This window comes from Rhinopithecus bieti, unplaced genomic scaffold (genome assembly GCF_001698545.2).
Source record: "Rhinopithecus bieti isolate Rb0 unplaced genomic scaffold, ASM169854v2 scaffold_5007, whole genome shotgun sequence".
NCBI lineage: Eukaryota > Metazoa > Chordata > Mammalia > Primates > Cercopithecidae > Rhinopithecus > Rhinopithecus bieti.
The window spans coordinates 384,185-389,919 of record NW_016804734.1 but is presented as its reverse complement, the minus strand read 5'-3'; the positions used below and the strand labels follow the sequence as shown (position 1 = coordinate 389,919).

At 38.0% G+C, this 5,735-nt stretch overlaps 1 pseudogene; it reads left to right on the top strand.

Moving 5' to 3' along the window:
* Positions 1-843: 843 nt before the first annotated feature.
* LOC108528498 (60S ribosomal protein L8 pseudogene) lies at positions 844-1,596 on the top strand (annotated as a pseudogene).
* Positions 1,597-5,735: the final 4,139 nt, after the last annotated feature.

Here is a 5,735-nt window from a genome sequence, read left to right as displayed (position 1 = left end):
GATTGCTATGTCTGTGATAATTAAATTATTTAGATGTACTACACAATCTTAAAAAAATGCAAAAAACAGTGACTCAAACTTAGTTATCATAAGAATCTACCACAAACTTTGTTCAACTGGTAAGGTCTTAGGGAAGGCACAGAAGTCTTCATTTTGAGATGCAATAGCACAAAGTCTTATTCTCTTATAATGAACTACAGAACAGTGAATAAATGTAATTGTTCTACTTGAACGGATGCTTTCTTTTGTTAAATAGCTTGGAGCTAACAAAATGTCATTTCTTCACATTCTGTAATTCGGTGCTTTCAGGAATTTAGATAGATCTTGACAAATACTATTAATTGGTGAAGTTTTACTACTGGTTCAAATTCTGTGCTATTACCTTCAGTATTTAATAACCGTAACTTTGAGTGGTTTGAACTATACTTGTAGTTTAAATAGTAGAAATGTTTTATATAACTGATATATTAGTAGTTTGAAAAGGTCATATTCAACCGGGCGTGGTGGCTCACGCCTGTAATCTCAGCACTTTGGGAGGCTGAGGAGGGCGTATCACAATGTCAGAAGTTCAAGACCAGCCTGGCCAAGATGGTAAAACCCCGTCTCTACTAAAAATACAAAAAATTTAGCTGGGCGTGGTGGCATGCACCTGTAGTCCCAGCTACTCAGGAGGCTGAGGCAGAAGAACTGCTTGAACCCGAGAGGTGCAAGTTGCAGTGAGCCGGGATGGCGCCATTGCACTCCAGCCTGGGCGACAGAGCGAGACTCTGTCAAAAAACAAAAACAAAAACAAAAAACTCATATTCAGTCTTTCGGCCGGGCTTGTGAGCGGGACCCGTCGCCATGGGCCGCATGATCTGTGGACAGTGGAAGGGTGCCGGGTCTGCGTTCCCTGCCCAGGTGAAGCACCGCCAGGGCATCGCGCGCCTGCACGCCATGGACTTCCCCCAGCTGCTACAAGAGCACAGTGAAGGACGCTATCCACTACCCAGGCTACGGTGCGCCCCTCGCCAAGTGGTCTTCCGGGATTCGTACAGGTTTAAGAAGTGGAAGGAGCTGTTCATTGCCGCTGAGGGTATTCACATGGGTCAATTTGTGTATTGCGGCAAGAAGGTCCAGCTCAACATTGGCAATGTAGACACCATGCCTGAGGGTACGACCGTGTGGGGCTTGAAGGCCAAGCCTGAAGACTGTGGCAAGCTGGCCTGGGCATCAGGGAACGATGCCTCCGTTATCTCCCACAACCCTGAGACCCAGAAGACCCATGAAGCTGCCCTCTGGCTCCAAGAAGATTATTTCCTCAGCCAACAGAGCTGCGGGTGGTGTAGTGGCCAGAGGTGGCCGAATTGACATAAGCCATCTTGAAGGCTGGCCGGGCCCACCACAAATATAAGGCAAAGAAAAACTGCTGGCTACGAGTACGGGGTGTGGCCATGAGCCTTGGAGCATCCTTTCAGAGATGGCAAACACCAGCACATCGGCAAGCTCTCCACCATCCGCAGAGATGCCCCTGCTGGCCGCAAAGTGGGTCTCATTGCTGCCCGCCAGACTGGACATTTCCGGGGAGCTGAGGCTGTGCAGGAGAAAGAGAACTAGTGATGAAGGGCTCAATAAAGTTTGTCCTTCTGCCACCAATAAATAAATAAATACAAATAAAAGATAATATTCATTCCTAACTCTCTTCAATGTGTTTCCACAATTGAAAGAGATGTATTATGAGTTTTTTGTTATATAAATATAAGATTATTGTAAAATAGTTAAGTGGTACATAAAAAGGTGAAGAAAAGATTATATATCACCTAAAATCCCACCAACCTGAGATCAAAAACATAAGCAATTTAGTAGCCATATGTTTGTGCATTTCTCTATCAATATAAATCTATACACACATATGTAGTTGTATGTGTATACAAACATACATATACATAATTTTATATTAAAAATCAATCATATTGTATATGTTATTTTACTTTGAATTTTTGTAAGTGCTGTCTTTTGTGGGACATTTGCTTGTCTCTCTTCTTTCCCTCTAGTCCCCCACTCTGCCTCTATATATTCCCAATATTACATCTCCCTCTGTCACTGTCTAACCAATTCATAATGTGGTGTTTATCTTTCTCATAAGCACATTTATCAATTTACCATTGTTTATTTTACAAAAGCATAATCATCTTACATGTAACTTTTTCACATCTTTCTTTTTTCCAATATATATGATATATATATCTCTTTCATTATATATTTATCTCATTCATTTTATATATATATATATTTTTTTCTTCATTCATTCTTTGGAATCCCAACTCATCACTTAGTAGCAGTGACTTGGGACAAATTATTTTGTTTCTGAGTTTTTATCTGTAATATGGGGATAATTATTGTAACTATTTCCTTGGGTTGTTATTAAGCACAATATATTAGTCTGTATAAAATGCTTAGAACCACATCTTACTCAAAGTAAGCGCCATGGAAGCATTAGCTATTATTTATAATAGGTGCAGAATATTTTTTCATGGTATAGATGTAAAAAATATATTTAACCAGAAAGCCCCTAATTAAATAATGGATCTAAGTAATGATCATCAATGGATACTAAACTCTTTGGATGAACAGTGGCAAGTTGATTAGACAGACAAAACCTGAATTCATTCAATAATGTTAAAGAAAAAAGTGGTACAACTAGATACTATTTGCCTACAGAGGTGATAAAATAGGAAGTATTTAGCACCATCTATGAAATATTGTTATCCAAGAGTCACAGAATCTTATTTTTGCTTATAATCTCCTTATGTGTAAAAGCTAGCATTCTCCAAGCCTTGGCATTAGAAAGGACCTTTATCGCCTGTTTGGCTATTTCTGCTGGAGAAGGAGACAAGCATATTTTTCTAGGAACACTCATTTTCCTCCTGGAGATTTGTTGATCTCTGTAGGGCAAGCTCCCTTCAGGATTCACAGAATTTTTATCAGCACCTCGTAGTTCTCCATTACTGGTCTCTGAAGGCATCCCTAAGAGCAGAAGGGGAAAAGGTATTCCATTTCTCTCCATCTGTTCTTGGAAGAACCAACTCCTGGCTCCTACCCTCTAGACCCCTGTGAACTGGTCCAACAGCTGCTTGGCTCAGGAAAGACAGTTTGTCATTGATTTGGACTGGAGGGAAATATTCAAGCCACCATCTTCATAAATGAAAGCCTTTACTATTGACTAGGTCCAGTCGCTCACATCTGTAATTTCAGCAGTTTGGGAAGTCGGGGCAGGAGGATCACTTGAGGCCAGGAGTTTGAGACCAGCCTGGGCATCATAGCACGACTCCATCTCTACTAAAAATCAGAAAAATTAGCTGAGTGTGGTAGTGCGTGCCTGTAGTCCCAGCTACAAAGGAGGCTGAGGCAAGAGGATCACTTAATCTCAGGAGTCTGAGGCTGCAGTGAGCTGTGATTGCACCACTGAACTCCAGCCTGGGCAACAGAGCAAGACACTGTCTCAAAACAAACCAACAAAAACCACTACAAATAACAACAACAACAAAAAAGGCTTTACTATATATTTCAAAAACCAAAATGATTTTCATAAAGTACACAGATTTTAAGCAGAAAAAGGAAGGTAAAACTCAGATGAAATTACATCATTGAGTCATAAAGGAAAAGAGCTATCATCCCATTAGAGGAAACTCCCATTGACTGAAGAAGGACAAGATAATATTTTACACTTTGGGAACCTGAACAACTAAAAAGGAAAAGAGAAATAAATATAAGTAATTAAAAATTAAAAAGAGTGCAGAATCGCCATACTTTCAGTCTGTCTTTCTTCTATGGGAAGATTGTAACATTGTTGAGTATGCAGGTAAAAGAGAATGGAGTTGGCACCTGGAATTTTTCCTTCTGTGTCCTCCAAGGAGTGTGGCATTATATATGTACCTTGCCATGAAATAAATATCACCATAAGAGAGGAAGTCAAACATAAATGCTGTGCAAATTCTAGCAGACCTGCTTTATGTCTGTTCATTTCTGGAGATGTCCAGATACAACTTGTATGGTATTTTTTTCTTTTTTCTGAAAACCAGAACTATATTTTTAAAATTTATAATAACCAGTTGAGCAACAATGATACACTTTCCATAAGAACCATTTTTACCCTGTTTTAATAAGGTTGGTATGCATGGAGTGCAGGGCAGCAGAGCAGCCGCAGGCAGAACACATGGGACTGCTATGAAGCAGGAAAAGTTTCCCTTAGGAAAGAACTATGCCTTTAACAGTGCGACCTAATAGAAGAGCTCCAGACATAAAAATTCAGCCTTCCCAAAGCATGAAGCTTTCATTCTTCTGCAACTGCCATGGTAAGAATAACTCCAGAGAGACTGTAAAGGAATAGTGCTGTTATCATTATCATTCCTGTGTAAAGAAAAAAATATATATATGTCTAAAGGTGTTTCTTTTTCCATTTTATCGAGGGTCTTTGTTTGGAAACTTTTAAATATGATCTTATGACTGTTTCTAAATAATACACCTGCTATAATATAGTAAATACTCAATTTGTGTTACTCAATTCAGCTCTACTTAAATTATTTTCTTATAAAAGTTCAGAAGATCATCTACTTATGACTTGATAGTACCTGCAGGATGCTATGAAACATGTGTGAACCAATAGCAATGCAGTAAAATTTCATGAAACGATGGTTAATAAACTCGGCCCTGATGAGTACTCACATGTTAAGTGACATTTCGCCTACTATGTTGGGGATATAGTTGTTAGACTTTATATCTGAAGAAATCTCCAGAGACTTTCAGGTTTATACCCTTCTCTTCAAATATTTCAATACCATTCAAGACTGACAGTTGTTTGTTTTCTTCATAAAGATGTTGCAGGACAGAGATTCCATAATTTTCAAGATTTTTATCATTCCACTTACAAAGTTGCTTGCAGTTATCCCTCTAAAATTTTATATTAATAATATTATTTCAAAACTGTAGGATTTTTATTTTCTGGAAGAACTGGCACATAAAATGAAGAAGCTGAATCCTTAAAAGAGTGAGTAGGATTAAAATTCCATCTTCTGATTGCCAACTCATTCTTTCCAGTATAATATGCTATCTCAAAAGTGAACAAAAATATCACAATAGTATTTTAAAATACCTTCATCCATTACTAGTCAGAGTGACTTTGTCTTTTAATTTTTATATCCTTACTTCTATCACCTTGTAGGCACAATATAAGAAAGGAATAAGAACCCATGTAAGTGTAACACAATTTTTTAAAAAAGAAATACTGTAACTGGTTAATATATTCTCACAAGTTAAGAGAAATTTGTTTAAGCCAGATCATTTTACTCATAGGTAAAATGAAGAAATTAAACTAGAGGATTTGTGAGATACTTTTCCATTAAAAGGTTTCAGAACATGTCTTGCCAAAATACACCATTTTGGGGTATTATTTTGAGCTAAACGAAATTGAGGACCAACAAACACAGTTGTTAAATCAAGTTTAGCCTAAAGCTGCCTGCTTACCTATTTTAGGTTCAGCCTAAAGACTTGGGTACATAGGTAGCTATAGCTTAAATGGAGGTGTAAACAGACTGTAATGTACTTTTGTGTCAATCATCAAGTTTTGACCAATCAACAGGGGCCAATTGTTCAAAACATATTCAAATAAGGCAAACACCAAGTTGTAACCAATTTGGCTATTTCTGTACCTTACTTCTGCTTTCTGTACCTTGCTTTCCTTTTCCCTCTAAAATTTT